Consider the following 24,082-nt stretch of genomic DNA (forward strand, 5'->3'; position numbering starts at 1 on the left):
TTACTTCAATGCAGAATAAATCAATTTATCTCGCTACCTCAGTTTCTAATACAAACATGGGAATAATGCTACTTACCAGACTGACCTGTTATCTTTTAAGTAGAGCAGATTCTCAAATAATAATAAGCACACCTATACTCCAATGAATAAACTATGCTGATTCACAACAGCAGATTGCCTGGGCCAAATTTCATGTTGTATTAACAAGTCAACAGGAAGCACTCCAAAACTATTACATTGATGTGCTCTTATCTTCCTTCTCCTACATAGCAGTCAGCTGGCATTCTCACTGCTCTAAGTACACAGGTATCAATCTCAAATACTGTCTTTCTGTCCCCTTTTATTATATTCTCCCTCCTTACCCCATAAAAGACTTTTTTTTCTTCTTTCTTCTCCTCAAAATGGGAACTGTAACATCTGGAGAATGGTATTTGTAGCTGGGGTAGTCACATGCAACGTGGGAGTATGATGGTAGTCACTAATCTGAACAAAACCATGATTATTCAATACAAGTAAAAAGATTTACACACTAGGTTACAAACATAATACTGAATCACTGGGCCAATTTAATATGGAATCACATAAGCAAACAATTAGCATTTAATGGAAGTGCAAGACCGCTGGACCATGGAAGTAGACTTCAGCTACAAGAAAACTAAGTGTCCAAAACAGTTTTACTCACACCAATTGCCACAGATTTTTAACTGATCATTTACTTAAAGTTGGAAAAATAAATTGTAGGTTTATCTAATTTTAGTGGCTACTATAAACAATTGAAAGTCATATCAGTTTCAACTTTCACAATGCTGACAGAGAATGAAAGATATCATGGAGCATGGTATGATTGCACTTTCTGAACAAAAGGATTGGCAATTTTAAGAAGGCTGTTGTGGCAGCCAATTATTTGAGGGCAGAGTTGGCCCGTAAGGGGCCAGGGTGATTCACCCAGAAGAGAAGGCAGTAACGTGCTGCTGAGGGCCACTTCTTCACATCCCCTCACACCAACATCATCACAATCTTCTCATGCTCTCCTGGGATCCACTGATTCCATGTATACAACAGTCCTACACCAATATTGTCCCAGAAGATGGAGAAAACCACCCCATGGCAGGAAGACTTATCACAAGAGCAGAGACTAAGATGAGAGAAAACAGTGAGGAGCACTAAACTAGTACTGCATATACCAGTATGCATTTGTATACGCCGATACGTGGTTGTATCAAGAGCAACACTCACACTACTGTGATATCAGTGCAGTGCCCATCATTATGGAGACTACTTTGCAAAGTTACTCTTTAAACATATTGTTTTGTTTAAAAATTAATACCCAGATTTTTAACAATCCTATTGTTGTACTATAAAAGATGTTTAAACACATCTCTACACACAGGCACATACACATAAAATCTCATGGACTCCTCTCATTACTCTGTCCTTACATATTCCTCTCCTTACCATTTCAAGAATAAGGTTGTTGTGGTTTTTTGGGGTTTTTTTTTAATTATTATTTTTATAATGTCTTTGAGAAAAATCACAGTTCCTATCAATTTAAACTCTGGTTATTATCCAGTGTGGGGGGAGAAGGGGTGGTAGTGGAAGCCATGAGGACTAGAAATATAAAAGAATATTTACTGTATAATTTTAAGTCCCCTTCTAATGCAACTTCTGATCCCCAAGAAACCCATATAAGTCTTACTGCCAACTGGAATACCAAAGAGGTGTAAAGGTAAAGGATTAAAATGCATCCTGCATATGTGGGAATATGGAAAAATATGTTTAAAAATCTGCAGATAGTCTTTAACTCCATTTCCCAATTTATGCAAGAGCTTCTGGTTTACCTGAGAGAAAAGTACTGGCATGTCTAATGTATAGTACTTTCTACACACAAACAGGTATTTAATAGATATTTCTGTCCTTCCTTAGTTTAAGGTTTCAAGCGAGTTAGACTGAGATGTTCTATATATATGATGATGAAATCACCTAATATATTTATAATTAATTTAAGGAAAAACCAGCATTTTGAAGCAAAAACAACCATGAGCACAGAAGTGTAGATTAAGTTAGCAAAAGGGAGGCAGAAAGAAGGTCCCAAATGGTGAGGAATCATACAATTTTATTTTACTTCAGGAAGGAGTGCTGCGTCTCTCCCTCGAATCCACGGGGACAAAACCCCTGTGGAGCCCGGCCAGCTGGGCAGTGGGGTGAGGCAGGCAGAGGGAAGGAACTTCTCCTTGGATCCCGGGGGGCTGGGAGAAGCTCCCATGTGAGTCCAAAGACGAGCTGGTCCCACAAGCAAAGGAAAGAGGCGCTCTCCCTCAGGATTAGTTCCAAAATTTAATGAGGGCCTGGAGAGGTCCCAGGCCACATCCAGCTTCGAAGGACCTCCCAAGAAAGAGAGGGAGCCCCGCCCAGAGCAGCCAGATATAGGGAGGGTGGGGAGGTACAAAGAGGGGATATGAAGGGATAAACCAATATGAGGGGATAGACATTGGAAACACAATTCAACAAAGGAGCAAACCTAAAATCAGCATTTTTACATTTCATGCAATTGTGCAGCAATGACAATGTCAGTGCAATACAACCTGAGGTAAGTATTTGCAGTGTCACTGACCTATGCCCAACTAATGGACTCTGCAGCTGAGAAGATATTGTTACCATAGTAGAGCACTAACCCTGCACCTGCATCTCCCCAGCCAACACCACCAGATTTGGACTGACTGCAAAGAAAGCAGCTCATCACCATAGAAAAAAAAAAATACACTAAACACTATACAAGTTCTTCCTCAACAGCAAGGCATCCAAATGTAATTCCTGCAAGAAGGTAGAAGAAGACATTGTAAGTCTTATGGCAAGAAGAACTGCCACACATGAATGAGAATTATGGGAAGGGAGGTATTTCCATGTTTTTTTCAGAGGCTGACATTCAAAAGTAAGTAGAGCAGATGAATTACACCAAATTGCAGGTAAAAAGTGGAAACTAAGGCTGATTCTGAAACAAATTTCAAAGTGACAAATCCACTGACTTCAGCACAATTCTCTAAGACCGCAAAATAAGAGCTATGGTGTGGTGGGTTTCCTCCTTGGGAGAAGAACTGCAGTTGAAGAACTACCTCAAGGGCAGGTACCTGGCATTCAGAAACAGCACAAACCTGTCTAGTGCTTCCCAATTTATTTCTGACCAGAATGTACTCTCTGAAAGGGTAAAAAGGGAAGCTCAGGTAGCCACATCCTTTCCATTTGGGGTCACTGACAAAAGCATCCTTAATACAGCAAATTCATGCTACACACAATAGATTTACATGATGAAGATGCTTCTCAGAGACAATTACTGCAAGCTAAGAATCAGTGAAGTGGTATCTGAGCTACAGCTAGATGCAAATTACAAAAAAAAAACTTCATTATTAGTAATATAGGCCACTGTAGTACTTTTATAGTTATGAAAAAGGTTTGTTAGTGAGGTTAGGGGGTTGGATTTTTATTGTGCTTTTAATTGTTTTGGCTTAATTTTTTTTAAGTCCATCACAAGTCAAGTTATTCAAATTTCAGACCAAATATCTCAATGTCACACTAGCAAGAGGGACAGAGACAGAAAGTATTCCTTGGACACATCAAGGACTAATTTCTAGCTTTCATGCAAAATTTTGTCGTGCTAACAAATTAAGTAAAAGTCCTGAATAAATAGATTCCAAGTCCTTACAAAGCATTACAAGAGCTCAGTATTCACCACTTTTTAAAGGCATAGCAAAGACACTAGGAGACAAAGTACCAAGAGTGAGATCCCCCAGGGATCACCAGCAGCCTCTTAAACAGGTGGGAGAGTCTTCAAATCTTGTCCAGAGCTTCAGGCCTGCAAAATCCACCTAAAACTACATTTTGGGAGGCAAAAATCCTGGCACTCTCAATTCAACTGTGAAGTTTCCCACTGGCTTGAACAGGGCCACAATTTTTTCACAGATGAGAACAGATTTGCTCTTATGAGATAAGAAGTACTTACAGAAGTTTTTCTTTACAACTGTGCATCAAACCCTTTCGTACATCCTGACTTCTCACTTTCCTTATCTAGGAAACTCTGATACAGCAGCATTACAAAGGGCACTGTTGCAGGCTCTCTACAGAAGGTAAAACGTCCTTGAAGGACGTCAGATACATCATCTTTCCACTACATACAGATTTATCTTGGTTTCTTCTCTTGCCTGTTGTATAGGCCAAATCAGCCAATGAATGGGAATTTCATCCTTGCATAGCAACAATGTCAGCCTTTCTAATCATGTCAAGATACTAATAGTAACTATTTCAGCTAAGTGCATGCCCTGTCAGCAATTTGCTCCACATGGGCTGTCAAGGGGCTGGGAACACTTTAAGGAAACTATATTACTGTTTATCAAGTCTTTCACAATTACAGAATCTGTAAGGTTTTAGACTAATCTCTTCACCTTTTTGTATCAGTTTTAAAAAGTGCCAGCAACATATAGTGCGTACAATGCATCAGTGCTGACAAAATACAATCCTGACTCAAGGAGGCTATTACCACCAAAATATCTGTCATACATATAATCTGTACAGGTGAAGGAATGAGCAATGTTTTTTAGGCTTTGGGTGTTTTTTTGTACAACCTATGAAGTGCATGTAAGTTGTGAATTCATAATGAGCAGAATTTTGGACACTTACTATAAGAAAAAGAATTTTGTCACACAGCCCTAGATATTAGCTAATTATGGTGATTACAAAGAAGCTAATTTCCAATATTAGAAGCCTGGAGGTCTTAATCCTGCTGCTACTTATATAGATTCTGATTTCAGGCATTCAGCTATTCTCTCTAATTCCTGCAGGACTAGTGTTAAATAACATGAATTCTTGCAAGACTGGAGCTCTAGTTAATTTCTTCAAAAACATAAAAACAAAGTGTATTTGCTATTGTCTACCACTTAAATACAAGCCTTTTTATATTAATATCTCATACAAACTGAAGAAAAAAATAATTGACAGGGATCAGTTAAAGTTAAGTGTTTGCTCACTTGAAAATGAACTTCACTATCTAAATCAAGTCACACGAGATTACAGCAAATATTAAACTTGTTGCTAGATGAACAACCAAAATCAGCTTAAGGCCCATTCAAACTTTGGCAAATCTGACTGAGCATTGTGTGAAAATACACAGTTCCTAATAAATAAAGTATTCTGAAAAATTACTGTTCCTCTATACCGACTTCAGAAAGACTTCATATTCTTTGATGCAAGTCTGACGTGAGTTCAAGCACAGCGGTCAGGACTAAACGCACCTGACAAAAACTACCAGATGTGTTCTGCTTCTGGTGGCACCTGCCAGTACCTGTGTTTGTGACTCTGCGTCCCCTTGGGAATCAGCAGTGGAGTCACTAGCCCCCACAGCATGAACATAAATTGGTTCCCCTGCTCTGATGCATAAGGCAGCTATGTCATCACTCACTCTCAAGAAAAACAGCCGAGAAGTGAGTTCTCATCAGTTAAAAATGCTGTTAAAACTCTTTCACTGTGTGAAAAGAAATCCACCGTGACCCATTGTCCTTCCAGCAACTGGGAAAGGACAACATGGCTGCCATACTGCCAGTAACAGAAATCCCCTTCTGCCAAATGTTTCCATCCATAACATTGCTCTGAAAGCTTAAAAATCCCCAGAATATCAAATAAGATACTTGCAATCACAGATTAAGCAAATACAGTTAATATATTCTTTACACAAAAACACATAAGCAGTTGGAAGACTTCCTTCATGGACTGATTTCTCTAAACATACTACGCAACTATAAACCATTTCTGACTTGAAAACAAAAATCCCTGACTGTTGCACAGGCTTAAGCTGACCAACAAGAACAGGAAAAAGTATTGAGGACTGCATTTCTAGAATTATGCTAGCATCTTATACTCTTCACTCCATATCCCCAACTTCTGCTCAAGAAAACTACAGGTCCCAGGATGCCTTAGGATAGCACAATCCTGACAGGCCACTGCAATGAAAACACAGCACTGCACACTGGGGCCTGTAGTTTCCACGAGCACATTCCTACTCAAGATGAGACCAGATGTAGGCCATATTGCACACTTCCACAGGCCCGCAAACAACACACACAACCTGAACGGGGAGACTGCTGCTGGTAAACATCAGGTAACCTGGATAGATAGCAATTGCTCATGCGTTGTAGTTAAGAGGCCAAAGATTTCTGCAGAAATAAACATCAGCTAACCAAGAGTCCTTACAGAACAGCAGTTGGGCTACTTTTAAACATGCACAGTTTACTGTAGCTTTTTAACATCTTTTACTGAAGTGCAACAAGAATTCATGGGGTTTCCCTCCCAAGGCTGCTACATTTAATAACATTAAAGAGTACTCTTTCGAATAGCAATAGGAAAAGTATGTTTGGTGAGGGGCATATTCACCCCGTCCAGAATTCAGTTATCTGGAAACAAATTGCTCTCCTCCTCCATTTCTACAGTGTGCTGAAGCAGGGGCTTGCCTCTCTCTTCTGAAAAGAAGTGGCTCTTAGCTGAAAATTAAATAGCTGTGTCTCAGCGTAGGCCTCAGAGAGGAATACGCTGTACTTCAGTAAAGGGAATGGCAGCTCCCCCTACCAGTCTGTTCTAAGAAGGTTTTAATCGAGGAAGGAAACAACCAGGGAACAAAATTTAAAAGTCCTCCTTTTTTTTTTGCCCTCCCGCTTCCCTGAACTCTGGATTATTATTATTAAAACAATTTAAAAACAACAATAATATGCATATAAAATTCCATCTAAGAATTTATATGCTTCCCTAGTCCTTGTAGTACAAGACAGGCTTTGCAGCATTTCCAGGCTAGCAGGCAGCACCTGCAGAAACATGCAAGAGGACCATGCAAAAGGAAAAGGCTGGGCCAAGAGAAAGACAGCATCCCAGTGCAAGAGAAAGAAATGGTGATGCTCCAGTCACCTGAAAGTCATCCTGATGCACTTCCCTATAGAGGCAAGAGGCCTCAGGAGCATCTAAAGGTTTTGTCAATACAGCAATGCTGTCCGTAGGCCAGACAGCTGTTGCCATAGTTACTATCAGCCAGCTTATCAGAAAATAATTATTACGATTACTCAGAAGTTTTGTTAAAACAATTTAAACCTTCAATAGGATACCACTTGATCTCCTCAATTAACTATTTGCAACTATACTGCATTTGGGATCCATACAGTTAACTTGGATCTGCAGGGTTGAAGTGGAAAAGGGGAAGGAATCAATGTTCCTTCTTCCTTTCATACTGACAGCTTGTATTTCATACGCAGAAACAAGGAACCTGAACTACCCGTAAGCTTGGCTGCTCTGCTAGAGTTCTCTCACAGGCCATCTTAGAGTCACAGGCTCAAATCTGCTCTCATTTGTTTTAACTACTCACACATCCATACTGCAATTCAAGAAACACACCAGTTACATTTTCAAAGCGTACTTTTAATCACACATGCAAAGGTAGAGTCCCTCACTCCAGAGGCAGGTGACACAACTTCTGTACCAAGCAAACTTTCTCTTTTGTCCTACAAGTGCAGAACTGCCAGGTAGAAGGGCGGAATCCAAAACACACATTTTAAGAAATCGGACATTAAAAATGCATAGAAGCTGGATGAATGTGGCCTAGAACAGAGCTCACAGGATGCAGAGCCTCACTGCTCCTGTACCACTTATAGATGCATTCCCACCAGTAACAACAAACATTAGGCTTGGGCTGGGGTCTGGGGGGTGGAGGCAGTGTGTTTGTTTTGTGGTGTGCGGTTTTTCAAAGCATGCTTTGAGCATACAGTCTCTAATCAAAAGAGTGAGCATTTGTAATGACAGCAAACAAGAAATCTCAGGCAAGAGGGAACAAATAATAGGTCAAACCATCTAGGCAAAGAGCTTTTAAGGCATGGGGAACTTGATAATTCCAACAGAAATATTCAACCGGTGTAAACAATATACAAGAAAATAATGCTGTAGATAAGCCTGTATCATAAAGCACATTTTTTCCTAAAAAAAACCTGGAATGATCAAAGTATTTAAACAAAAGATTCTGTGGCAAAGTTGGGGCTTTGCTAGGCCAGTAGGCAAGGAAGATCAAAGGAAGGGACCTGTAAGAACTTTCTACAGCTAAAAAATTATTTTAGGGATGGGTGATTCTAACTGCAAAGTCTGATTACAATGCAAGTGCATCTTTCCTCAACACTAAGGACTTTTTAAAAAATCTTAGTTTTCTGTACATTTTACAGCCTTTCTATGATCTACACTTCACTTTTGTGACGTTTTGACATAACAAAAGCAGAATCAAAACTTTAAATCATATTTTAACAATTTCAGTTCAGAGAGGAACTTTTTAAAGTGCAAAAGCCATACATAAAAACTAATGAAAGAAACAAAGCAGCTGCATTTTATTTTTTCTAATGGGACTCTATGTGACATAAGGCAAAAAATGAAAAGAAATTGAGAAAATACCAAGTTGCGCCCCCCCAGCAGTAAATGTAAATAAATTTTTTTTGCCTGCATAATGCATATCTCCATCACCAGGACAAGCCAGACACTGGCTTTGTGCTATACCAAACATGAAATATTACTGTAAGATACCTATAAAAACTATCCGTCTGTACCCTCTAATTACAGGGTACAGAAGTAAGTACCAGCCCTTTGCATTTGGCAGACATCTCAAAACCCTTCTGCGCTCTGCCCCACCTTGCCACTATATGGTTTGTTCCTAAAAAACCTTTTGCTGTTAAAATACACCAGAAACAGGATGTGAGCTGCTTTCTGGCACAGAGTAATTGAACAAGGGCAATTCACAAACGTACAGGAGCCAGGCCTTTCATAGAGTCTTACACTTCTAGTATACAGCTACACATGTGACTGCACAGTTGCAAGCATAAAGGGTGAAGGGGACAGTGAAGAAATATTATTAGAAGCTTAATAATAGGTTTTTAGCACTGCCCCTTCTACCCAAGAAGCCTCTCCTGAAGGAAATGCTTTAGAGCTCACATCCCCACGAGATGGCCCTCCAAAAAGCAAAGCTCTATCACCCCATGAAGTTCTTTCTTATACTTAATTTTTTAAACAAGCAAACCCGAAACAACAGTAAAAAGGTTAGGGTCACCAACACGTTTCTCACATGACTTTCACCTTGAGTTTATGGTACCTGTACAAAATGCCAATAACACATGAAATAAGATAGTCCATTCAGGTTCCTTCAAACTGGACTAAAATAAAAGAGAACTCTCCATTGCAAACAACTTCCAGTAGTATCAATTCATTTGACAAAATAAAATTCTTCATGGCTCTGAAAAAAAGGATAAAGGAACTGAGCAGCTACAATGTGTTCATTAACAAACTGCATGAACAACACAAGTGATAGCCAAGCTCACTATCAAAGCTTTCCAACTGCACACAGAATTACACAACTTTTTATAAGGAGTCAATAAAACACATCTTATTTTTTAGGAAAAGAAAAATCCATGAAATTTGCGTCCTTTGTAAGGATCCACACCAAGATATTTTTAATTTTTTTAATCATAATTTCTACAGTGAAGTTTAATAGGCACACACAAGACCTAATCTCTAAAAACAAAGTAAAGTTGGGATAAGAAATAGTTAGGACCAATATTTGAAACACACCTGAAGCTGAATAGCCTACAATGAAGAGATAGCTTTACAAAACCTAAAGTGGAGATCTCACTATTAAACCTGGGAAACACAATAGCAGTTTTTTCTAAGCAGCCTAAGTTTTCATTTCCTATTTTTGCTTTTTTAAAGTTCTTTGAAGGAAAGTTTTTTTATTTTCCTTAAAGGAAGAAAACCACTTTCAAATGCCTGCTTCCATCAATAAAACCAGTTCAGGATACACACAGAGGAGAGTAAAGATTAAAAACTTTCAGGTAAAAATCTTAAAAACACTAATGGCAAAAAAATTATTAATAACAAAGACTCCTCCACATAAAATTTTGAATTACACAACATGTTAGCTTCACTGGTTAAATGAAAGATCACCAAAACCCATAATGGGATCCACTCCAAAATTCTTGTTGATCAGGTCACTAAGGCTGAAATCTTGGGATATGACATAGCTGACATCCATCTGGTGGCAAGTACTCCCAGCGAGCAAGCACCTACCTTCTGCTAGACAATGGGTCCCTTAAGACCTTGAAGAGATATTCTATACACACCACTATACAACACGAAATGAATGGATAGAGAGGCTGCTCCATAATCCCTCTGTATCAGCTCAAACCCCTAGCTGATATAACTATCATAAAAGAATCTCGCTACCATTGTGAAGTTGAAAGTTTTAAAAACATTTGAAAACCTCATAATCTACTTTTTATGCAGTTTTAAAGTATCATTTACTGAGCTACAGAATTCCTTTCTAGAAATCAACATTAAAAAATGCCCCCAAAGAAAGTTCATTTAGCTATCATGAAGCATGCACAGATATAAACAAAATTTCCAAAGACTGTGATCTTTTTCCTAAGATATGATAATTAACTTGTTTAACTAATATAGGTACTTACGCTATTTTTTTATTTCTTTAAGATCCTGTTCTCAGTAGTAATATAATATCACTATTTAATAAAAATGATAAAGTTGTATAACTAACAAGTTCAATATTAAAGTTCTGTTGTTACATGCTAACCTGGTAGAAGTAATGAATTTTAGAGCTCTACGGGCTTTTTTAAACAAGGCATTGAAACGCATGTAATTTTTTTCACAAATGAAGCCTCAAAATAAGCTTCCCTTCATCAAAGTTAGAAATACCCCTGCTATGTAGCAGGTCTAGCCTCACCAGCTAACTCTGGGAAATCACAGGAAGGCCAGAGGAAGACAAGTTACAAAACTGAAACTAAGCAGGTGTCTTCATTGTTAGAAGTGAGCACAATGAGAAAAAGGGGCGGGGGGGGGGCGGGGAAGGGAGGAAGAGGAAAAAAAAAGAGAGTAAACAGCCAAAATCCATTTTATTTCTGATACCTGAAAACCTACAGCTAAGGAAAAAAAAAGCTTCTATCTACCCATATGGGTGTATAGGAGTATGTATCCTTTAACCTAACAAGCAACAGCACAAGAAAATTTGCCTGGCCCAAAGAAGCCTGCCTCCTCCTCAAGCCCTGCCATTACGGAGTGCACATCCCCACCTGATTTCTTCATGCTCAGACCCACCGTACATCATAGGACGCAACTTTCTCGTGACACGCACGTTATTACCCCCAGTGGGACCTTTTTACATGCAGTCTCCACAGTGAACAAAAGTTCATTGTCAAGCTCAGTGCTTGGGCCCAAACAAATACCCAAGAGGATACAAGGGGGAGAGAAAGGGAGAAAGTGCTCCTATCTGCAATTAAAAGATGTGCAGGCAATCACTATTACTTACAATTAAAAAGTGGGAACAGGTGTAGCAGATACCATAGTTTGATAGCTGAACAAAGAATATTACAGCACGTGACTGAAATGTGATGACATTTGTTCACCAATCGAAAACAAAAGCCACTCTCCAATGGCACTCTTTCCTCCACCCCCAAGAATTAGGAACTTAGAAATTTCTCCATATTGAAACACATCTGTTCATAGCCTTATTTTTTGACACTTGAGAAGAAGTTGAATGAAGAGCACCATGCATTAATAAAATACAAATTCACCCAAAAAACCTCAGCATACTAAACCATCAGCATCCACCAAACTGCAGAGGTGGTTGAGAAGAAAGCTCTACCGACAGTGAAGCACGGAATAATAAAGAATGGAAAAAAACAAAACACACACCACCACAAAAAGAAAAAGAAAAAAGAAAAAATCCTGCGGGAAGGCAAGTGAAGAAAGGAAAGGAACATGCATGAGAGGACTAGAGGACTACACCAAATGGCAGAGTCCCACATAGAGCCCCACTCCACCTACACTGGCGCAGGAGGGAGGGAAACAAACCAAAATAAAGAAGTGTCCGTGCCCAGTGCTGGGGCAGGCGTGGGCACCCCCGGCCCCGTACCTGTGCGGAAAGGGCAGCCCCAGGGCGAGGGGAGCAGGCCCGGCTCCGGAATAACAAGTTGCTGAAGAAACGGAATTTTCCCGGCGCTGCTCGGGCCACAAAGACGAATGAAAGGAAGGAGGGAAGCGAAAAAAAAAAAAAAAAAAAAAAAAAAAAAAAAAAAAAAAGAAAAACCGCAGCAGCGGATTTACTACGAATTATCCATCACCGTGAGCGGCATCATTTCCCAGATAATAATAAAACTTCCCCGACAGCATCGCGGCGAAGGACCCGACCGAGAGAAAAGGGCCTGGAAATAATCATCCTGAAGGAAACCGGAGGGGAGGGGATAAGCCTCCCTCCCCCACCCCATCCCCAGTGCAATGTGTCATCTCCTTCCCCTGCTCCTCCCCCCAACCCCAATGTGTCACCTCCTCCTTTTACCCCAAGTGTCACCCTCCTCCACCTCTCCCGCTCCCGCTCGCAAACTTCTGCCGGGGAGGCCGGGGGGCCGCCCCGGGACGCTCCGCTATTCCCCGCCACCCCCCGAGGGAGGGGCCGGGGGCCGCGGCGAAGTTGCTGCTCCTCATCGCCAAGTTGGCCGGAGAGTGCGGGGCGCGCCGGCGCCATCCCGGGGGGCGCGGGGGGGAGAGGGGGGACGGCGCCCGGGGGGCGGGGGGGGGCAGGGAGGAAGAGGAGGAGGAGGCGAATCCGAAAGGTGGGATACTACACCCTGCTGGCGGCGGCGGTGCTGCTGCGGGCCGGCCGGGGTCCCCCTGGCAGGACCTCTCTGTGAGGGGGAGGACTCTTCTTCATAGGGGGAGGGTGCCGGCGCCGCCGCTCCTCTGGGCCTCCCTGTCCCCCTCTTCTGGGCGCCTCTCTCTCTCTCCTCTCACTTTCTTTAAGCTAAGCGGGGAGTGGAAGATGGTAGGTTGCTCCCTTCTCCTCCTCCTCTTCGCTCGCTCTCGCCTCTGTGGGGTCCTTTTCCTTCCCCCTCTCCGCGGGGGGCTCCTCCTGCGGCGGGGAGGAGGGAGCGGGCGGGGAGGGCGGCACGAAGCCGAAGAGGCGCAGGAGGAGAGAAACTGTAACACAAAAACAAGCCGAGAAGCTGAACTCTTCTTCAATCCCATTCACCCGGCCCGGCCGCAGCACACCGCTCGCCGGTATCCCTCCGCCGCCGGCCTCCCTGCCTGCCTGCCTGCGGCGCGCTCCCGACACGCCGCCGCGCGCGCCCCCGTCCGCCCCGGCCCGGCCCGGCCCGCCGCTGGAGACCCACCGGGGAACCGGGGATCGGCGGGCCCACGCCCACGGTCTCCCCTCCCCGTTGCAACGGTGGGACGCCGCCGGCCGGGCCCGGGCCAGGGCAAGGGGGGGAGCCAGGAGGGCGGGCTCGGCGGCTTCTCCTGAGGGGGGACTACTTGACGTGTCGGTGCGGCGAATTTATTTCCCTTTGCCTAAGGAACGGGCTGTGCTGCGGCACCCATTGCCTAGGGAAAAAGCCCGGATGTAAAGTGAGTGAAACTAAAGTAGAGTGAAGTAGGGCACCAAACTCTGCCGGAGCAGCGGCGCCGCCGGCCGCGGCCGCCGGGGGCACTGAGCGGCCGCACCGCCCCACACCGCCTGTCCCGGGCGGCCGTGAGGGCGCGGGGTCCGGGGACAGCAGTGTGGGGGCGGCCGCGCGTCAGCCCAGGGCCACGCACATACGCACATACACACACACACACACACACACACACACATACACACACACACACATACACACATACACACACACACACACACCCCTCCCACCCTCCCTCCCCGCGCCCGCCCGGCCGGCCCGGCTGCGCGGGGCTCAGCGGGGGCGGCGCGCGGGTGCGCGCGCGGGGCCGCGCGCAGGAAGCGGAGAGCGGTGGGGGGGGGGGGTTGTGGGGGGGCGCGCGCTGGCGGGAGGAGCCGGCGCGCGGGGCCCTGCCGCGAGGGGCTCCGCACAGGAAGTTGATGCAACAGGGCCGCGGGAGGGGGGGCGGGGGGCGCGCGCAGGAAGCGGCCGCGGCGGCGGGAGGGAGCGCGGGAGCGCGGCGGCCGCGGCGCCGTGCGTGAGGCGCGGATGCGCCACGGCCCGTTCGCCCGGGCCAAGGGCCGCCCTCTCCCGCTCCCTCCCTCCCCGCATCGCTGGCCCTGCCATGTTATTCGAAGGAATAGCGCACACGCTCGCCGCGCGGCCGGGTAGGAAGGGAGGGTGTTCCCTCCTCCGCCTCGCCGTTCATGCAGCGGGCTTGGCTTATTTATTTATTAACTTACTACTCCAGTGCCGGGCGATGCTGCCATTTGCTTTCGTGCGAGCGGCGGCGCATCAGCCTTCGCTTTTTTTTTTTTTTTTTTTTTTTTTTTTTTTTTTTTTTTCCTCCCCATTCCTCTTTTAATTCCTCTCCAGAAAGGGGAAAGAAATAAACTATAAAATAAAAAGGAAGAAGAAACCAACAAAAAGCAACCGTGGCGAGTCAGAAACTTTCATGGGCAGTCTCAAAGCAGGGAAGTTAACACGCCATGGATTAGAACGTTTCTGCGGCACTGGCTGGCGTGGAAATCCAATATACGTGACTTGTGCTTCGGGGGCTCCCCGCTGCCTCCCCCGCAGCCCCGGGCGCTCCGGGCCCGCCGGTGCCGCGGCTCGGGGAGCACGGTGCCCCCGGTTCCCTGCCGCCGCACAAGGCGCTGCTGGGGGCTGCCCGACCGCCAGCGGCCAGCCCTTGCAGGGTCACTCCTTATCTGCAATACACTAGCTTAAGTTACAGGCATGCCCCTGTGCGTCTCCGGCTTCTGAAAGTCTCCAGAGTCCCAGAAATACTTAAAACCTCGCATTTCTGTCGAAGCTACCATTGCTAAAAGCAGTGGGACGTGTTCTGGACGCCGCGGGATTTGCATGAGCTCTCACGAAAAGCCGGGATTTGATGCAATGCAAAACTGATTTTTTTTTTAATAGCCTCTTATATCGCTTTATTCCTTTGAAATTCTCACAAATTGTGAAGAAAAGTGTTTGCGTTATCTCTGCAAATGCTTCAGGAAGCCAGGATGAACTCTTTTATTATATTGTGAAACTAAATCCATAAAGCAGTCATGATGAGTAACTCGAGGACAAGTCGTAATTGGCCAGAAACACACAATTTTATCATCTGGAGGATTCTAGAGGGCTCAGCGTGAGTGAGAACTTACAGAGATGTTTTCTCTCAACTGTAAAAAAAAGATCTGTAAGCCATTGTTTATTTAATTAGTTTTAATTTTCCACTTCTTTTCCATCAACTGGTTGCAAAGTTCTGTGTGATTTAATTGTGAACTTCACAACATTTAAGTGTCCTTCTTAAAGCTGCAGCTCCTGGACTCATACAATTATGCAAGAAACTCAGGCTTATTTTTTTTTAATGAAGTTTCTAGCCTGTGGGTTTGTGGATGTGACCTTAAAGACATAAACCTTAAATGGACACAAAGGAAAAGATATGAAGTAAATAGAGTAATCTAAAAATGCCTTTATTTTTTTTTATGTCATATTGTTTAGGATTTTCTTTTTGAGGCAATTTCTCCTACCCTTTTTTTTCCCTTTTTTTTTTTTTTTTTTTTTCTTTCTTTTTTCTTTTTTTGCAAGCCAGGTATGATGCTAAACAGTAGGGTTAACAGAATACTAAGAAAAAGAAAACACAGAAATTAGATCTGGGTGCTCATCAAATTATTACTGATAGGTGCACATTTCATGGGATATCAGGTAAGGTCACAAGACTACCAAAAATCTAGCAGCCATCACAGTGCAACTGTAACAAGAAGTGTTGTGGTTAGTATAACTGAGATATAGATATTGCACCATTTCTAATAAGTATATATTTGCTTTTTATACTTCTTTCTACTTTATTTCAACAGCCTTTTAATAGATCAAGTGAGCTTGGGCTAAGCTCTTTTACTGTCAGATCAGCTTGTAGTTTGCTGTGATTTCTCCTGTGGCTGGGGTGCTACCCAGCCCCCTCCCTCCTTAGCCCTCCAGTCTCAAATCTGTAACAAATTTTTAAACCCCCCTGAAAATCTCAGCTTCAATACTTAGATTTTCCCTCCTCTGTGTAAACTTTTACTACCAGCACTTTAAGCTGTAGAGGCCAAGTGTTACAGCCAAGACAGCCTGGATTTTGATTTTACCTTCAGTTAGTTTGAAGCAAGGAGTCAGCTTACTCTGAAAACAATCAGACCAGAGCTGCTTTTGTCCTTCAGATTTTTTTGATAGAGGCACCAGAAAAATAAATAACTGAGTAAAGCCTGTTTGTTTTACTGCTTTTTTATCTTTCTGGTTAACAAGCAAGTTGAAAGAATCTAGAATGAGTGATTTAAGTGTTATTAGAGATTCGGCATGTTTATTTTGCTGAGGAGTCAATACACACAGCCTAAAGTTTGTTTTTTAAAGATGAACTTTGGACAAAGTTCAAAGGAAAAATAATCATCAGCTGTTACTGTAGATGCACGCAGAAATTTTTCATGGTTTGTCTTAGAGCTCAGACCATGATGAGTATCTCACACACTGCCCACAGTGATCTCTGGGTCATGGCAAGGTGGCTCAGACCATTTTCATAGAATCATAGAACCTTTCAGGTTGAAAGGGATCTTAAAGGTTGTCTAGTTCCACCCCACCTGCCATGGGCAGGGACATCTTCCACTAGACCAGATTGCTCTGGGCTCCATCCTGCCTGGCCTTGAGCACTTCCAGGGATGGAACATCCACAGCCTCTCTAAGCAAGCTGTTTCAGTGCCTTGCCATCCTCACTGTGAAGAATCTCTTTCTAACATCTAATCAAAATCTACCCTCTTTCAGAATAAATCCATTATCCCTTGTTCTATCACTACATGCCCTTGTCAGAAGTGCTTCTCCAGGTTTCTTGTAGACTCCCTTTAGGTATTGGAAGGCTGCTATAAGGTGTCCTTCAGGCTGAACAGCCCCAGCCCTCTCAGCCTGTCTTCACATGAGAAATGTTCCAGCCTTCTGATCATCTTCATTGCACTCCTCCAGTCTCTCTCCAGCAGATCCACATCACTTTTTCGTTGGGGACCACAGAGCTGGACAAATCACTCCAGTTTCTCATAAGGTGCCATGAGAGCAGAGGGGCTGAATCCCCTCCCTCGCTTTGCTGCCATGCTGCTTTTGATGCAGCCCAGGATGCTGTTAGCTTTCTGGGCTGCAAGCACACATTGCTGGGTCATGTTGGGCTTCACATCTGAATTCAGTCTGAATTCAGCAGTTTAAGCCACAGACCTTGATTATCACAGACATGCCAAAAGTCTTTCCTTTGAAAACTGTGCATGTGCACTTTGTTCAGACTTGCAATGCTGAAGAGAAGCGGTTCCTGCCTCTGTGCTACTTAGCTTCGCTTCCACATCAACAAAAAGGGCCCCCATTTGTGCATATGAAGAATTCACCTTCTAGTAGCATGAGGTGAAACATGAGTTTCATGTATAAAATGGAAAGCAATGGTATCATCAGATGCACAGCTAAATGTTTGAATAAACTGGTTTTGTACGTTGGGTCTATACAGAGATATCTACCATTATTTCCTTTCAGTGAAAGGGAATCTTGCTAGAAACTTAGGGGAAAAATCCTCCTTTGCTTGTTGAGTCTTTTTGCACAAAGTTGACCCACACACCTCTGCCTCTGAATGTGATGTTTGTGCTGCTTATCACAAGTCATAGTTCAGTTTGTCTGGGTTTTCCACTTTCTGCTTGATCACATCACTCTGAATGCTCGTCCAATCCCCTTTGCCTAGTTTTTATCCTAGGAGCACTGGGAAGTACAAGCCAAATACAAAGCCTTATCAGAGTTAGTGGAAAAGTCACAAAACAGCAGGATTTGATGAGAACTTATAAGCAGCTGCTAGATTTTATTTCTCATTGAATATTATTTCACCAGTTTGGGAGAATTTCAGAGAAAGAAGCACAGTCCATGTAAAGTATGAATGCAGGAGCATCTCAAGTATAAGAGTAATTGCTAACAGTTATTGTACCAAGTGTACAAAATAAAAAGTTACATCATAGCATGCTAGCTTTGCTACAGTTAGCCCATCTTGCAGTGCTGTTTGTTGAGAATACTTTGAACATAATCTGAGAAGATATTAGTTAACATGCATAAACAGTCTTCTAGCAACTTGTATTAAAAAGAATTCACAGCAAGTGCATTGACAGGTCACAGATTAGGTTGACAGTGGAGTAGTCACATAGCACTTTCTCTTCCTCTGGTTTTTAGCAACAAAACTACCTTAAAAACTAAACCAAGAGTTAATTACTTGCCTATTGCTGTTTTTCACTGTGCTTTTGGCAGGAATGCTAGATGGCTGCAACTAAGAGGGCAGATAACCTGTGCAGCTTAAAAATGAAAGCTATAAGACCATTTCAGGCAAGACATACCCCAGCCTAAGAAAACAGTTGGGAATCTGTCTTTTTCATCAGTGTTTGAGCACAGTTATCTCACCAGCAGGATCCAGGCAAAGAGTGCCTTCTACAAGCAAATATCTTCCCCTTTCCAGGTCAAGAAAGGATAGGGCATCGCTCACTTCCAGACAATAAGGAAAATTAACCAGGCTGTTTAGACCACCAGTTGGGACCAGAGCCTGAAAACACGATGAGCATGAAGCACTCACCATTAAGGGCATCAGCCTAAGTGGAAACTGCATTGCTTAACACAACAACCTCTGACTTTGTGGATTATTGCCTTACACAGGAGTTATTGCTTACAGCAGCCAATAAAGCAGACCCCTGCTTACCTTGTCTCATCCCAAAGTGGCTTTCTGACTTGTCAGCTGTCAGTTAGTCCAACCAGGAGTGGTGCACATCTCACTCTCCTGAATGCTCTGCCTGGGAGGCAGTTAGGGTGAGCTAAAAACAGCCATAGGAGTGCATTGTTCAGGATCTATATTCAGGTAAAAGTAATTCAACATTCAGGCTGCCCTGTTGCTTTTGTAAAATTCATGTTCTCCGGGCTGCCCCTAGCAGCTGAGCCAGGGAAGGCCTGTCAGCACATTACAGCATTGTGTCTGCAGTGGGATTTCACTGGAGGCAGACTCTTCTGAGAGTAGCCTTGTAAGGAGACTGTGTCCTGCTCTTTCTTCCCCTGATCACTTACTGCTTTGCTTACCAGAGACATCGGTTATTTCATACAGAAAGTAGAGGTCCATAGCTCAGAGGCAGTAGCCTGGCCTGTTCTACCAGAGAGCATGGGGGACCTGTGAGGACTCACCATTATCTCTTACCTGCCAGCAGCTCCCAGAGCTCTTCTTCCTTGGCTTCCCTCTCAGGCTTTCAGCCTTGTTAAGGTTTTGATATGTAAAGTCAGGAAGGTTGTCAGCTCCTTATGTAATCTGACCACCTGCAAAACACTATTTCAACCAGTACTTCTGTATCAGATCTGCAATTAAGGGAGGTCAGAGAGCATTTTACCCTTCACAAGCCATGCTTGCTTTCTTGTTCTGAATATGCATTTGCTTTTCAGAGAGCCTGGTGATGTTGCTGCTTCCATACTAAAGGAAGATCTGAGGTGTGGTGCTGTCTCTGGGAGTCAAGCGCAATGGGTTTCCATACTTTTTTTTTTCTTTCTTTTTTTTTTTTTTTTTTCTTTTTTTTTTTTTTTCCCTTAGGTAGAAGTGAGCAGTCATAAAGGGGGCATTGCTCATGGCACTCAGGTGGCTGGCCAGGCTGACTAAGCATGGTTTTGGATCTTGTACACTGTTTAGAATTCACAATGAGCTAGAGGTTGTGTGCCAAGATGCAAATGGTCCAGGGAAAGGATCCTCATTTTTAAGCCAGCAGTATGAAGTATCCTAGGAGCAATTGCAGTTCCATTATCAGATACAAGAAACTGGTTTTGACTCATTGTCCTTTTTTTGTTAAACTATATAATGCCCTCTAATTCAAGCTGATTTGTTGTAATGTTGGTCACCCCTACTAAATTTTTCAGCTGGTGCTGGTTGGACCATTAGTGATTAGGGATATCTAGTCTCCATCAAAATGCTCTTTTCCAGATGCTTTCACAAGAATTCTTCCACTTCTATTTCTGAGGAACTTGGGAAAAAAATATAGAATTGGAAAACTGTGGATGGAAATTAAACCAGTGAGTATGTTTTCAAGGACTGCTGAAAGGAACTGACAACTTTTGTAATAAAGCATTTCAGTGTGTCACTAACCTGATAAGCAAATAGAAATGCAGAGTGGCAAACCAAGGGCATGAGCCACAGACCAAGACAGCAGCTACCAGAATGTATTGCAGACAGAGTCCCATATGTACAGATATTGTGACAAACAGCAACAAAAAAAAAAAAAAAAAGTCAATTTCTGTAAACAATAAAACACCACTAGGTGGGAAATAATGTTTTTTTAGTCCTTTTAGGTGTCAATGGTAATTTTGGCACCTTGAGGAGAGACATCATAAAGCAAAGTCTGCTCCAAAGTCCAAGGAACATATAATGCAAAAGGTCACTAAGAGGAAAGGCAGGGAATCAGAGGACCTAAGGAAAACTACAGGATGATGATTATTCCACAATATTAAGTAGTTCAAATATAAATACTGATTGTGGTTTTCAAAAATACTTCTGTAAATTTGTCCCCTAAGCCCTTCAATATCACTAGATACATAAACAGCCTGGAGTTTGAGTGGATGGAACATCTGAAAAGCAATTCAGTTATCTTAAGTATTTACTTAAACATATATTTTAGCCACCAGTTTGGGACTACCAGCTGAGCAGCATCTTATGCTATAGAGTAATGTAGCAAAAGCATCAGTGTTTGAAAGCAATAAAAAAGTAGTAAGCTTTGAGAAGTATTAAACTACTGGAATCTTGTGTATTTATTCCAGGTTGCCTTGACTTTACCCTGCTGGAAAGTAGCCCAGCATAGGCACAGGGACAAGGGAGGGATGATGAGTTGTGAAACAAGTGTTATGAAGGGATGGGGAAGGGGGATCTAGGAGCAGAGCTGTGCCTAGCTTTGCATGCAAGAATAAGAGTTAACAGTGACTCAGTGGACAGAAAGGTTAGTGCTAGTACAGGTATTCAGAGTGAGTTTTCATGGCCTAACAACAAATAGTGTTAGTCACCTCTAGATTATCTGGGATTAAGTGTATAATGGATAAAGATACCCCTGAGATGACCGATGCTGAATTAGCATGGTCTTGTTCACACAGCACCGTGCCACACAGCATTGCATCTTCTGAGGAGCTGTGGCGCCCCTGCCATCACAGCCTCTGGAGTCACCAGTCCTTCCCGATGGCATGATACCTCCTTCTCCAAGCTTCCTTGGCTATTTCTGGGCTTCTGGTTTGACTGTGTTATCTCATTTTGCTGCTTTCTGGGATAATATGGAGTTTAATGTGGCTGGGTTTTCAACACAGTGAGAAGGGACAAGGTAAAGATCAAAAAAAAGTCAATAAACCTGATAGACAGGGGAGGCACTGCACAGCAAGACAATGCCCTTTTTATTTAGTCATCTCTTACAATACAACTACCACATCATAAATTCAGAGACACATGTTTATAGAGAGAGGTCCTCACAGATATTTTATTTATAATTGATTTTAATATCTTCCACTCAAGTCTTCTGTTGTTTGAGTGATAGGCAAGTTGCAAAATATATCACTCAAGACTTAGGGAATTGAGCAATTAAACATGTTTGTGTGTTCTTTGTGTTCAAAATTGATTAATAACGGTAAGATCACCAACATTGTGCTTTTCAGCTAAAAGACAGTTAATGTCAATAATTTCACAAATCTCATTGGCATTGCGTCTGTATTTGAAGAGCACTCATAAGCATACATGTATTTTTTTCTCACTAGGAGGAACAGAATGAAAAGTCTGTTTCTTTCAAAACTCTTATTAGACTATCAAGTAGATATCATAGAATCGTAGAATATCCTGGATTACAAGGGGACCACAAGGATCAATAACTCCAATTCCTGGCCCTACACAGAAAAGCCCCTGCAATCGCACCATGTGCCCAAGGACATTGTCCAAACACTTCTTGAACTCTTATCAGGCTTGGTGCTGGGACCTTTACCCTGGGGAGCCTGTTCCAGTGCCCAACCACCCTCTGGGTGAAGAACCTTCTCCTAATATCCAATCTAAACCTCACCTGACACAGCTTCAGGCCATTCCCTTGGGTCCTGTCAATGGTCACCAGAGTGAAGAGATAACATCTGTCCCTCCTCTTCCCCTCATGAGGAATTTGTAGACTGCAACAAGGTCTCCCCTCAGTCTTCTCTTCTCCAGGCTAAACAGACCAACCGACCTAAGCAGTTTCTCATACAGCTTCCCTGCCAGGCTCTTCACCATCTTCTTTGACCTCCTTTGGATAATCTATAATAGTTTCATGCCCTTCTTATATTGTGGCACGCGAAACTGCCCCCAGCACTCAAGCTGAGGCCACCCCAGTGCAGAGCAGAGTGGGACAATCCCTTCCCTGGCTCAGCTGGTGCTGCTGGCCCTGATGCACCCCAGGACATGTTTGGCCTTCCTGGCTGCCAGGGCACTTCTGACTCATAATCCACTGTCAGCCCATGTCCCTTTCCTGTGGCACTGCTCTACAGCCAGATTACACTTCCTAATCTATACACACAACCAGGGTTGCCCCATCCCAGGCGCAGAATCGGGCACCTTCCCTTGTTAAACTTCACATGGTTGGTGAATGCCCAACACTCTGATTTCTCAAGGTCTCTCTGCAGGGCCTTTCTGCCTTTCAGGGAGTCAGCAGCTCCTGCTAATTTTTAGTGCCACTGGCAAACTTACTTAGTTTGAGTCTCGAGTCCTGAATCCAGTTCTTTAATGAAGGTATTGATGAGCACTGGCCCCTAGCTGGACCCCTGCAGAACCCCACTAATGACTAGCTGCCAGTCTGATGCCACCCCATTCACTATAACCCTTCATGTCCAACCTGCAAGCCAGTTGCTTACCCATCATATTATGTGTTTATCCAGCTGTGGGCTGGACATTTGAAGGATGCTGTGAAAGACAGTATCAAAAATTTTACTGAGATCCAAAAAGATTACTTCAACTGGCTTCCTTTGATCAACAAGGTGGGTTTCCTTGTTTTATAAGGAAGATAAATTTGATGAGCAGAACTTTCACCTTATGAACCTGTGCTTGTGGTGGCTGATAACCATGCTGTCCTTCAGATGTTCTTCAGTAACTCCCAGAATAATCTTATTTATATGATTATGATATTTTCAGGTCATGGCAATCATGACATGACACAATTTAATTAGTTTGCCTTGCAGTGGACTTGAAAACACCATATGGAATTTGAATAAAAACCTATGATAGTTTGAAAACATTGCAAAGTTCCAGGTCACCTTAGTGTCACTGGTAATATCAGTGGGGCTCCTGAAAACATTCGCTCAGTGCTTGCCATCAGTTAGGTAGTTAAACAAGGAATTGAAAGTTAACTGAAGAGTACAAATTTCAATAGGAGTTTGTATTTTGTCTATTTATGAAGCCATTATGCATCCACCCCCTCAGAGCAAGCTGAAGCATATTGTTTCCAAAATTATACACTAGAATTAAAAAGGCAACAGAAGGGATAGGGAATAACTTTCACCAAGAGGAAAAAAACCAACCTGGGGTCTAGGATGTTTCAGATGAAATAACAGAAACTGAAGAGGGAACATAAGAGGCCTGCTAAAGGGAGAGCATCATGGAGAAAGAAAATTGAGATCATTCACCATCAAGTTGCAAGAGTAAGTACTGAGTGAAATGATTATACAACGTTTGAAACAAACAAAAAGCAATACTTTTTTTCTCAATGCATAATCACATTTGGAACTCATTGGTGCAAGATTTCATGGATCCTGATAGTATAAATGTGTTCAGAAAGGCATTAAACAAACCCACTGAAGGATACAACATCTGACTCAGCAAGCAGTTTTACCAATGATTGCCAGAGGCTCATGGGGAAAGATCCTTCTGGATACATCCCATTCCTTACAACCCCCCTTAAACATCTTAGTTGGGACATTTTCAGAAAAAGCCTGCTCTAGAAGACCCACCTTTGGTCTCCTTCACTACTGTCACTTTTATGACTTCAGGAATAAAGGAAGCAGTAATATTTCAGTAAAGAAGAAAAATATCACTGCAAGATGCT

At 43.1% G+C, this 24,082-nt stretch overlaps 1 protein-coding gene across 17 annotated transcripts in view; it reads right to left on the reverse strand.

Annotated features, from left to right (window-relative positions):
* Window positions 1–13,096, reverse strand: part of PHF21A (PHD finger protein 21A) — a 123,632-nt gene extending 110,536 nt beyond the window's left edge. For 5 of the 17 annotated variants that reach the window (XM_077784167.1, XM_021533430.2, XM_021533416.2 and 2 more), the window contains exon 1: window positions 11,978–12,131. The gene's annotated coding sequence lies outside the window, so the exon portion shown is untranslated. Of the gene's footprint in view, window positions 1–11,977; window positions 12,133–12,400; window positions 12,449–12,688 lie in introns of those variants that run through there. The other 12 variants (XM_021533418.2, XM_021533417.2, XM_021533426.2 and 9 more) reach the window with 7 other exon arrangements.
* Window positions 13,097–24,082: the final 10,986 nt, after the last annotated feature.

The sequence above is a fragment of the Lonchura striata genome, chromosome 6 (assembly GCF_046129695.1).
Source record: "Lonchura striata isolate bLonStr1 chromosome 6, bLonStr1.mat, whole genome shotgun sequence".
NCBI classification, from domain to species: domain Eukaryota; kingdom Metazoa; phylum Chordata; class Aves; order Passeriformes; family Estrildidae; genus Lonchura; species Lonchura striata.